Here is a 12,418-nt window from a genome sequence, read left to right as displayed (position 1 = left end):
TAACACAATAAATCTTGTAACTTCTTGGATATGCTGAGCCAGCCCGTTAGCATTCTACAAAGCTATTACTAGATTTCAAACCATAACCCTGATTTAGTTAACAGAGATAATGATTTATACATAAGTCTTCAGTTAGTTTTCCTTGGTTTTGTAACTGTTATAATATGAATCGTTAAAATTGCGGATATAATGATTATTAGAATTGTATCGGTTGATAATTTTCTTTATCATGGGGGGGGGGGGACTTTATAATGGGGAAGATGAACTCGAATTCTATTTTGAATTAGAAAAAAAAGAATCTCAAAACAATCTCAAAAAAAGAAAGTTATCTCAGAATTTGAGATAACTAATATATTTGCATATATTAGATATTATTTAAATGTCACGGGTTCCTTTGAGAAATATCGGATATTTTTGTAGAAACCTTGAACTGGTGTTGAATTTCATTATTCTGAGAAAAATTTGGTTTGGGTCTACTTTTAGGAAATTTCATTACATACAGATCTTCTTTGTAGTTGGCCTAGTGAGTCCCATTATCAGGCCAACATCTTGTGGAAGTGGCTCTCACTTCACAGGATGCATTTTGTTGGTCATATTCTTCTTTGGATAGTCGGTAGTCGATGGTTTCATCTCTCGCAGACGTAGCCGCGAAAAGACACTTAATGTTGGGAAAGGAGGTAAGTTACCTACTGACACAATATCAATGGACTTTCTTACTTCTTTTTTTTTTGTTATTGATGTTGTTGAGAAATACCATTACGTATCCTCCACGAGGTGGGGGAGTGTCGGAGTTACTTCATTGCTTACTGTCGGACTTACTTTTTTACTTCATTAGGATTTCAATCTCCTCATGGTGAGAACGGCGTTCAATGAACCTCATTGAACGCAAACATTCAATGAATAATATTGACCTTACCAGAAGCATTGCTTCTGGGTGCTAATAACCAGTCTTCGTTGTGTGACCCCCAGAAAGAAACTCAAAAAAAGGGACGCTTTCTCATCATTGTCTTCAATAATCAATAGCATGTTATCAAAGAAAGCCAGGCGCCGTAAAATGAAAATAATATGGCTGAGTTTGGTTACCTTAATTAATCGATAAAAGTTTTCAAAATGATAAAGTACAGAAAACATTATTATTATTAATTCTCGCATGACCCTGAAAAGTAGTTAATTAACATCGTAAGAATAAAATTATCACAAGGAACAAATTACATTAAATTTTTCATGTTAATATCAATCAGATCAATGACGGAAAGAAATTAGAATCGTGCTAAATATTTAAAAAAATTTCATAATTAATTGGCTGTTATGATAAAATTCTATTGATAATAAATAAAATAAATTTATTGTGTACGGTTAAAAATTACTTTATTTATAGAAATAAAATTTTCTTAAAAACTAAAACTTATCTGGTAATGTGGATGTAACTGCTCTACACAATATTCAAATATTAATTTGTGAAATTCAAAGATTAGTCATATTACTCCAACAGCTGAGACAGTACAAGCCGTTTACTGAATTCTCATGTTGTGTTACGTTCAGCTCCCTTGCCTTTGCGTGAGAGTTAAAATACAGTACACTAGCAGCAGCTGTTGGCAGCGGGGCGCGTGGCTAATAATAAAACTCTGCAAAGGGAGGGTTTTCTTCTCTCAGCTGTCCCCTACGCTATATCGTACGTAATTCTAGTTATAACCAGTGGTGAGCAATATCGGCTGTGTACAGCACTAGTTTCTATGTAGCTATTCTTATTACTTCACTAAAAATTTTAGTAGTCGATTCACACTCATTCAAAAAGGTAACATTTTTTTATTAAGAATTAAACTAAATTATTCTAATTAGAAAAATATGACCTTATGGTTAAACTACTGTTTTTCCGGTTAGAAATGTTATTACCGATCCATTTAATCACTATTATTATGCTGAATAACAAATCTTTTACTTTAAGATACATCTTTTTTCCTATTTTATAGTAGTAAAAATACACTACTTATTGTATTGATAGTGCCGATGTTTTCTAGGTGGGTGTCAGATTTAATTATAAAACGACTCAATACAGGATATTGTTCTCTTAAATATCTGTTTGGAGGTACTATACATCTCCATCAGTGAAGTAGCAGTTTAGAAATGATGTGGCTTCTTTTTGAAATTGTCGAAAGCTTTCAATGATTATTGATTGATTTATTTCGCCGTTCTATACTTTTTGTCATTAGTTTGTGTTCTTTTTATCTTTCACGTAACGTGTCATTTGTGTGTGCAGTTAACCTATAAGACATTCTATTGTAATAAATTCATTATTTTTGTTGACTGAATTGCATTCTACGTAGGAATTACAACAAAATTTATTTATACAGTATTTTTAATCAAATTATAATGACAATTATATACAGAAATAAAATAATAAATTTAATGTCAGTGAGTAGAAATTGAAAAGGAAAATTTTAGTTAAACATTTAATAATTCAGATACTCAGCTGATCTGATTAATATTTTTTTTTACCGGTGCAATTACTAAACTTGAACAGATTACGGCATAACTCTATTGTTATTATTATTGTTGTTGTTGGTTTTATTATTATTGAGAGAGCAATATGACTTAAACCGTCAACGAATTACAGTGTCCGATTTTATGTATTTATGAAGTAATATTTTGACTAACTCAAGTTCAGTTAGAGAAATCAATACATTCCCTACAAATTAAATTTAAATAAAAATGAATTTTAATTTGTATTTTATTAATCAAAATTGACTGATATTGTACAGAGATGTCAGTTGTTTCACAATTAATGTTAATAGAAAAGTGATGAAATTATTCTTACCGAATTTAATGTAATGTAAAATTCAACTAAAATATTGTTTTACTAGAAGATGTATTTTGTAACAATCACACTGCCGTAAAATATTATTATATTTAATAAAAACTATTTTTAAATTAATCTGATAAAAGTATTACCAAAAACTTGACAGCTTATCAATTCTATTCAATTAAACGACTTCCTTTCTCATATAACTTTGATAACAATACTATGTCAAATAAAATATGTATTTAATAAAATGTAAATGAGGACACACAATAATTTAATATATTTCCCCTTTTTCCTTACAGTTCTGAAGTAAATTTTCTAAAAACAAAAAGAATACATAAATTTTTTCCTAGAAAATATTTTAAATGGTTTAACAATGTATTTTAAATCAAGAGAATGTTAAATTTTACATTGAAATTTTTCGTGAAGTTATATTAAGTATCACCGAAAAGCAAGGTTTTATTGAAGATAGATGTAAAATTTCGCGAGTGAAATTTGAAAGATAGTGTGATTTCTTCTTTTGGATTTTTAATTCATAAAAATTGTCAGTACGTTCTGTTCGGTGATTTAATAAGATATACAATGCAGCGAGAACTGTACCATATAAAAAGAATCCCTTTTGGCACGCCGGAAGACGGAGGTAGATTTCACCGGTGATAAGTAGGGGATTTCCACCATAAGTTAAGGAAAACTTCAATTTACTCAAAACAACAATGGTTGCATGTGAAAAAAATTCACATGTTTAGCATACGACAAGCCCCATCTTCTTACAATTCCAGTAATATTTTGGTCATCCCTTGCCGTAAGGGTTGATCATATGAAAAATTGTTTCAGACAAAGGACTAACGATCATTTTAAACCGATTCGATACTGTTCCTATTAAGGAAGGTATGACTTTTTTTTTATCTTCGAAACCCTATTTTTTCCACCCCCAAGACGAAAGGTTGGTGACAACAAAAAACTTTACTCACTTAAGTTTTAGACTCTTATCCAAAGAATAATAGGAACTTTAAAAAAATTCGATATTTTACTTAATAAAAACGTTATAGCAATATTTTGTTTATTCGAAAAACCCTCCCCATTTCCACCTCATGGTCCGATTTGGCCCGTTAACGAATTCGACTGAGATTTTGAGTCGTTTTATTTTATTTATCAATTTGAAAGTGACTGGCGCATTAGGCAGTGTTCGTGTCGAAAGTGTAATGTAAATGTACCTAATTAATGTAAATATAATTTAACAGTACATTTATATTGTTTTAAAATTTCAAACGGCCATCGCTTCCTTAAACTTGCTAAATTGGTTGTAACCTATTCATTTGGCGTTCATTTTTTAAACTATTTTAGCGAAGGAAAATTTAAGTAAATAATTATTTTAGGAACTTCGATGAAATTGAACAATTTACCTTATATTTTTTTCCGTTTAGCTTCCGGAACCACCGTAAGGTATTACTTCAGAAGATGATATGTATGATTATAATTGAAGTGTGTAGTCTTGTACAGTTTCAGAACCACCGTTCCTGAAATGTGTGGTTAATCCAACCACCGAAGAACACCGGTATCCACGATCTAGTATTCAAATCCATATACAATTAACTGCCTTTATTAGGATTTGAATCTTGGAACTCTCGATTTCGAAACCAGCTGATTTGCGATGACGAGTTCACAACTAGACCTACTCAGTGGGTTAAACAAATTCAACCGTGTAATCTTATAATTGATCTAATAAAGCCATTGGCATTATTCTAAGAAATATTAATATTTTTTCCTATTTTTATTCACGGGATGTGGTTAACCATTAATTTTGAACCATGATACAGTGCAATCTCAATAATCCGGCCGTTCATTATTTTCTCATAATGTAACACTCCCACCCCACTATAAGCTATAAACATTTCCTATTACGTGTATGTAATCTTTACATTTGCTTTAGTGTCCTTGAGGAGGGTATCCTTAAGAGATACCTTGTTATTTAATAATTAAAACCGTTGTGGCTATCAAACCCATTTTTCAAAATTCATGATTTTACAGTTACGAATGCTGATTTTAAAGATTACAAATTTGATTTTGTTGGATAAGTTTCAAGGCCAATACGAAATTTGATAGAAAGTTTCATCTTGTCAGTAAGACCCTGCATATCAGTGTTTACTGCCGAAGAAATATGATCCTAACGAACGGAAGACGACAAAAAAAAAACACAATGTTTACAGATGACGAACTTGTTACTGATATGTAAAATTTTAAGATTTATGAAGAAACTAATATCGAACCAACGAAATGCCAATCATTCTAAGAGTTTAAGTCTCAGTGTTGTCAGTGTTCTGACAACACTGACTTGACTTTAGAATTTGTTAATCCTAAACATGTGTGTTGAATAAGCTTAAGAATCGAAAATAGAAACCGAAGAACATATACAGAAAAAAAAAGTGATATGAACACTACATGACATCCTTGTACGCCTATTAAATTACATAGACACAATTTTTTTAAAATGAAAAGTACATAAAATTTTATTTCATTAATAACTTCTGATACTTTTTTATTTTTTTGTTATTATTGAATAATTTATCGTGAAAATCTCTTTACAATCAGAGTTTAAAATTATTAATAAATCAATATACTTTAATTAAAAAAAAAAGTTAAGAAAAGAAGGAGATGAAGTTGAATTTGAACCGATGTGCCTTCCCCATGTAAGGTCAAAAGACCTTAAAAGGTGAAGGCACAACTATTTTGACCTTCCGTCTACTTAGGGGGAACTGCTTCAACCATCCTAATTTTTTTAAATTTCTATTTGACTATAACTCTGGAACCAATGAAAATAAGTACCACTTATGATATATTGTTGAAAAGCTCTCAATGAGGGCTTATTGTTGCAGTTAACAAAAAGTTCAAAATCCCGATTTTTCGGATTTTGGGCTGTTTTGGGCACTTTTGGTCCAGTCGATTGCAATTAAACGGGAGGTGCACAACTAGATTTTTAAAACAGTCCTAAATCCAAAATTTTAACATCCTATGGCTAATCGTTTTTGAGTTATGCAAGATAACTCATGTTATTACATTATTTCATGTTATTTTATTTTCTGTACGTCACGCCGAAACTAGAAAAAATGGATTCAGGAATAATAAAAATGAATATTTCCGTTAAAATCTGAAAATCGAAATATTTGGCGAACACAATACTTCCTTTACTTCGTTCAAGGAAGTAAAAACTGCAAGGAAAAGATTTTTCGGAAAATAATTGTAGAGAAATAAAATAACGTTATAAATTGTTTTATTCGGTTTTACATAGAAAGACTTTTCAGGTAAAAATATTTTGAACGAGTATTATTTTTGTTATAATATATAAAAACTTTTCTCAGCAAAAAATTATTTTTTCAAAAAGAAATTATTTTTGAAAACTTATTGAGCAGATTTCATTTAATAATTAATTTTCTTAATAAAATATCAATTAATCAAGAGCCCTAATTTTCCCCACCAATTAGGCATTAGCATATTAATGAAAAGTCGAGCAAAATGGCTAATTAAAATTTATTTAGATAATTTAGTATAGCTAGTCAGTAATTAATGTTATTTTAAATGAATGATATTTTGTTTTCAAGGCCAACTTAATTCGTATTAAAGTGGTAATAAAAAAAAAAAAAAATGTGGTTGTGATTCTATTACTTGTTTGTTTCTTTGTGGTCGCATTATTTTAACTGTACATTAGCCAGCTGTTAATAAATAAAAAAAATAGTAAACAATCTTAAATGTCTGTGTGCGAATTGTTTTAGTCATTTTTAATATATTATCTTTTAAAATTAATTTTATGTAATATGAACCTTATATTACAAATGTTCGGTTGAGTAAAAAAAAGTAACAAATGCTGTTTCAGGTTGTTTTTACTTTTAATTATAAGCACTTAATATTTGAAAAATCAACTGTGATCTTTAAATCCTTGGTAGCTCATATATTTTCTACCTTATTAATTTTTTTTTTAATGTAAATTTGTTAGGTACCGTAATCATAATCGTTGTAATAATGAGTCAAAGTCACTCCTAAAAATCGGTTAGTCATCCCGAAAAATAAAAAAAAATGCTTTTTTCAGAAAGTAAAATATGAAGCGATTTTCCTTCAGCGCATTTGTGAAGTTTCACGTGATAATTTAGCTGTGATATGTAATGTTCAAAGGAAACTTTCACTCTTTTCACCACACTGGTATTAGATGTGCCATAAACATCTTCACTTTCAGAAAACGCAACTGTGACTGCTGCTACTTATATCTCACATGATTTGTTTCGATCATAATAATAAAAAAGCATATATTGTAAAATAAAAAAATAAAAAAAATAATAAAAACATATATTGTAAAATAAAGAATTAATATATCCCTTTCTGTTGTTAAACAATAGATTTTATTCATTCCATCAGATAATTAGGGAGTTTTTCGTTTGTACCTTTATTTTTTATTGTAATGAGTTTTGCAAAAAATATCCCTTTTTCCGTATTTTCAAAACTTTTCATGATTTTTAACCGTTCATAATAACTAGTTATGTTAATACCAGTTATTTAATATTACTACTAACTACATTACCACTAGTTATTTAATATGGTATCTTATATATATATATATATATATATATATATATATATATATATATATATATGAGAAAAGTAATGAGACTGACTTTTTACTTACCAAAGTTCTAATTTTTTTCAAACAACAATATTATCCCCTTCAAAGTAGTACCCTTGGGCAGCTATACACCGTCGGAGTTGTTGTTCCCACTCCTGGTAGCAGCACTAGAAGGCTTCAACCGGTAGGGGTTTTAACAGGTCGGTCACAGCCTTTTGAATGTTCTCCAGAGTTCCAAAATCACGTCCTTTTAAGACATATTTCAATTTCGGCTAAAGGAAAAGTCACAAGGACTCAAATCAGGTGAATAGCGGGGTTGAGGAACTGTAGGAATGTGTTTTGAGGTCAAAAACTCAGTGATGGAAATGGCCGTGTGACAGGGGGCATTGTCATGATGAAGCATCCAAATGTATACAATGTCTCTCACGCGAATCACTCTTTTTCAAAGCCTTTCAAGGACACCTTTATAAAACAGTTGGTTGACAGTTTTTCCTGGAGGAACAAATTCTTTATGCACGATACCCCTACTGTCAAAAAAGCAAACCTGCATGGTTTTGATCTTTAATTTGCTAATACGACATGTTTTTGGTCAAGGAGATGACGGAGTGTGCTACTCTTTGCTTTGCTGCTTTGTTTCAGGATCGTACTCAAATATCCAGGATTCATCACTTGTGATCACACGATTGAAGAATTCTGGATCATTTTCAATCCTCTCAAGAAGATCAACGCAAACGTTTTTCTTCGATTTCCCTTCTGTTCTGTTGTGAGGTTTTTCGGCACCAATTTCGCACAAACCTTTCGCATGCCCAAATCGTCTGTCAAAATTTGATGTACGGTTACCGTGTTTAAATTTAACTGTTCATTCATCATCCTTATTGTTAAATGACGGTTTGATCTCACAAAACTCCTCATACGCTCAACGTTTTCGTCAGATTTAGAAGTTGAAGGTCTCTTTCAGCGAGGTTGATCTTCAACATGTTGTCGGCCTTCCAAAAATGATTTGTGCCAGCGGAAAACTTGTGCTCTTGATAAGCAATGATAAACAAATTTCAAAGATCACACTCGCGGATTTCCCAAGTTTAACACAAAACTTGATTGTACAACGTTGCTCTAAATTGCAATGCTCCATTTTCGTAACACACAACAATAACAGAACTTGCTTCATAGAGCTTCATACATATACATATAAATATATATATATATATATATATATATATGTATATATACTTTCTTTTGGACACGACAACAGCCGCAATTTTGCCCCAATCACTTTCAAATTGATATAAAAAAATATAACGACCTAAAATCTCGGACGAGTTCGTCAATGGGAAAAATCGGAGCATGGCGGTGTTGGTGGGGGGGGGGGGGCTTTTTCGGAAAAAATATATCGCTATAACTTTCTTAATAAGTAAAATATCGAATTCGTTTAATGTTTTTACTATTAAACGATTTTTGCTATTAAACGATAAGAGGCTAAAATTTATGTAAGTAAAGTTTTTTGATATCACCAACTATTGGCTCAGGGGTGGAAAAAATGAGGTTTCGAAGACAAAAAAAAATCATACCGCCCTTTATAGGGACAGCTCGAATCGGTTTAATGTGGTTGTTAGTCTTATAAACATTACCTAAAAATTTTGTCTGAAACAAGTTTTGGTATGACCAAACTTACGGAAAGGGATGACGAAAATGTTGCTGGAATTATAAGAAGATGGGGCTTGTCGTATGCTAAACATGTGAAACGTTTTTCACATGCAACTATTGTCGTTTGGGTAAATTTGAAGTTTTTCTTAACTTTAAGGTGGAAAAATGTTTTATTCCCTAGTTAGCACGGGTGAAATCTACCTCCGTCTCTCGGCGTGCCGAATTTTATTTTTTTGTAATAGAAAATCATTTAGTTTTATTTTACATAAATTGGATGAAAGTTCTGTAAAATGATGAGGTTTTATTATAAAAAAAATTAAAATCTTAATAAAAAATAATGTAATTAACTTAAAAACCAAAGCAACTCTAAATACTAAAAAAATAATATTTTTTCAATTCTTTAAATTTTTTATTTTTTTGATTATGTCCCTAATTGCATCGGTTTAACAGCCATACTACTAACTGTTAATTTGACGCCGACTTCAGAATCGAAATATAAAAAAATATTTAAAGTTTTTATTATTTTTTGAATCAATTTTATTCATTTAATTTTTACAAAGTTAATTTCCCAATGTTTACTACCTTGTCCGAAGTAAAGGAAGTATTGATCGCGAAAAAATTCGATTTTCAGATTTCAACCGAAATATCCATTTTGACCATCCCTGAATTTATTTTGACTTGTTTTGGCGTGACTTCTGTACGTACGTATGTATCTCGCATAACTCAAAACCGATTAGCCGTAGAATGATGAAATTTTTGATTTAGGACTGTTGTAACATCTAGTGGTGTACCTTCCGTTTTGATTGCAATCAACTGAACCAAAAGTGCCCCAAAAAAGAGCTTTTCAATGATATATCATAAGAGGCACTTATTTTCATTGGTTCCAGCGTTATAGCCAAATAAAATTTTAATTAAAGAAATATTTGGATCGTACAAGGGGAATGCACATCGGTGTGACTCCAGTTCATTTCCTTTCTTTCAACAATTTTTTTTTTTTTTAATTTAACTATATTGACTTATTAATAATTATTAATTATTAATCTCTGATTGTAAAAAAAAAACAAAAAAAAACATTGTAATACATAATAATTCAATAACAATAAAAAAAAGAAATGAAAAAAATCAGAAGTTATTAGTGGAATAAAATTTTATGTACTTTTAAAAGCGCGTGTATGTAATTTAATAGGTGTAAAAGGAAGTCATGTGGTGTCCGCATCAGATGTTTTATTCTATTTTACATTTTTATAGGCCTAAAAAAAATTCAGCCCATGTCAAAAATAAAACTATTTTGTATGAAAAGTGAATAATTTGCATTATTGTTATAATAATAATTGGCTTGTGCAGGGAAAGTTACATTCTGAGACGGAGGGGTTTATAGCAACGAGAAATTATAAGAGATTTATTCTTAAAGAAAATATCAACAACAAATGTAGGCTATGTATGCAACACAATGAAACAATCGACCATATAATCACTGGTTGTCCGATTCTAGCTCCGATGGAGTACACTAGGAGGCACAACAACGTGGCAAAAATTGTGCAATCTGTCAATAGTTCAATAGATACAAGTTAGAGTTTTAAAAAGGGTCCTACTGTACTTATGAGCCAGCCTTCTTTTTGGTGAACAACAACGCAAAAATTTTCTGGAACCAGGGAATTGTAACAGCAAAACCTATCGACTGTAATAAGCCAGATAAAGTAGTAGTTGATAAAATTGAAAAAGTAACTTACCTAATAGACGTAGCAATCCAATCAAGTGACAGCATATACACTAAACGCAATGAGAAGCTGCAGAAATATACAGATCTTGCTTTTGAAATTAAAGAAAAGTGGAATCAAAAAGAAGTTTATATAATCCCGATAATTGTATCTGCGGAGGGAATAATACCATCTATTTTGCGCAACTTGAAAAACTGAAGATTAGCGCGTGGAAGACCCACGCGCTAATGCAAAGGAGCGTGATAATTGACACCTGCCATGTTGCCCGGAAGGCAAGCCTAATCTCGTTGGTATAAATTACTCCGAGTTTAAGGAATGTCACGGGCAAAAGTAAAAGCTGTGAAAGTGTGGGATAATAATAATAAATAATGATGATAATATTAACAATAATAATAAAATAAGCAAAGACATGCAGAAAAAACACTATAAAAGTCTACCTAGTATCGAGCTTGAGCTAAGGTTCTTTGAAACTGGCATATGCAATAATTGTTTTTTAAAGTTTACCGACAAATTTTCTTGAATTTAGAATTTTCACTAGAAAACAGTCTGATTCTCAACATTAAATTAGTGTATTAAAATATGTATTGTCAGTAATTTTGACAAAAAAGTTATCTCCAAATAATCTGCATAGGCAATTTTTCTATTTAAATTATCTGGTAAAAACTTATTACAGGATCTCCAAATGAACTTCCTGTACAATCTAAAATAAGATTGTTCGAAATCGGTTCATTTGATGAATAAGTAAAAGAGAAAGATGTTTAAGTAGTAACTGAGCATGTCTTCTTTTAATTGAAATTGGCTAAAAACGTAGTGTAGTATGGTTAAAATATTTAAGTATAACATAAATTTTTACGGAAAGAGTATTGTCATTATTTTTTACCCGAAAATGTGATCAAGCAACGCAATTATTGTACTATATTGATATTTCAATTAAATATTTAATTTCCTTGAATTAATGAGGATTGTTGGAATATACAAAAAGATAAATTTTATAAAATTCGTATAGATACTTGGAAATAAGTACGCACCTGCATGTGGTATTACTCATAAATTTGTATATGAATGAATAAAACAAATGACTAATCTTATAGTTGGCGGATGATCGCCTGAAGTGAAAAACTGGATGGTAATAACAGTTCTGTTATTTACTTCCTTCAAGGTTGAATACATTTACATACAAAGACACTTGGTGATAGGGTGACTTCATAAAAAAGACAAAATAATCTTAAGTATTTACGTTCTTTAACAGGAAGTTAATCACTTTTGATTTTATTTCCTTTTTTTTATAACCCTCCTTTAAAATAATTCTGCGCTACATGTAATATATACGTAGTCAAAAATATATTGATTCGTATAAGATTTATAAAAAAATATCAATTCTTTACTCTTATTAATCATGCAGTATTTTAATATTCATTTGTTATTTAATTATATTATATACATGTGTGATTAAATAATATCAATTTAAATAACGCCTAACAACAATTATTATTAAAATGTTTAGCGTTAATATATTTATGTAATGATTTCATAAACTGTTCTATTACAAGTAATATTTCAATCACAAATATCTGCGGATTTTCTATACACCTTTACAACTTTTACAAAGCAATATAATCGGACTTAGGTATTCATATGAAGTAGTAAGTT

General features: G+C 30.3%; 1 protein-coding gene across 1 annotated transcript in view; it reads left to right on the top strand.

Moving 5' to 3' along the window:
- Positions 1-1,687: 1,687 nt before the first annotated feature.
- Positions 1,688-12,418, top strand: part of LOC142318175 (uncharacterized) — a 128,989-nt gene continuing 118,258 nt past the window's right edge. The window contains exon 1 of the mRNA XM_075354722.1: positions 1,688-1,795. The gene's annotated coding sequence lies outside the window, so the exon portion shown is untranslated. The remainder of the gene's footprint in view (positions 1,796-12,418) is intronic.

This window comes from Lycorma delicatula, chromosome 1 (assembly GCF_047948215.1).
Source record: "Lycorma delicatula isolate Av1 chromosome 1, ASM4794821v1, whole genome shotgun sequence".
Classification (NCBI taxonomy): domain Eukaryota; kingdom Metazoa; phylum Arthropoda; class Insecta; order Hemiptera; family Fulgoridae; genus Lycorma; species Lycorma delicatula.
The sequence above is the reverse complement of the archived record's forward strand: the minus strand, read 5'-3'. Positions and strand labels throughout refer to the sequence as shown.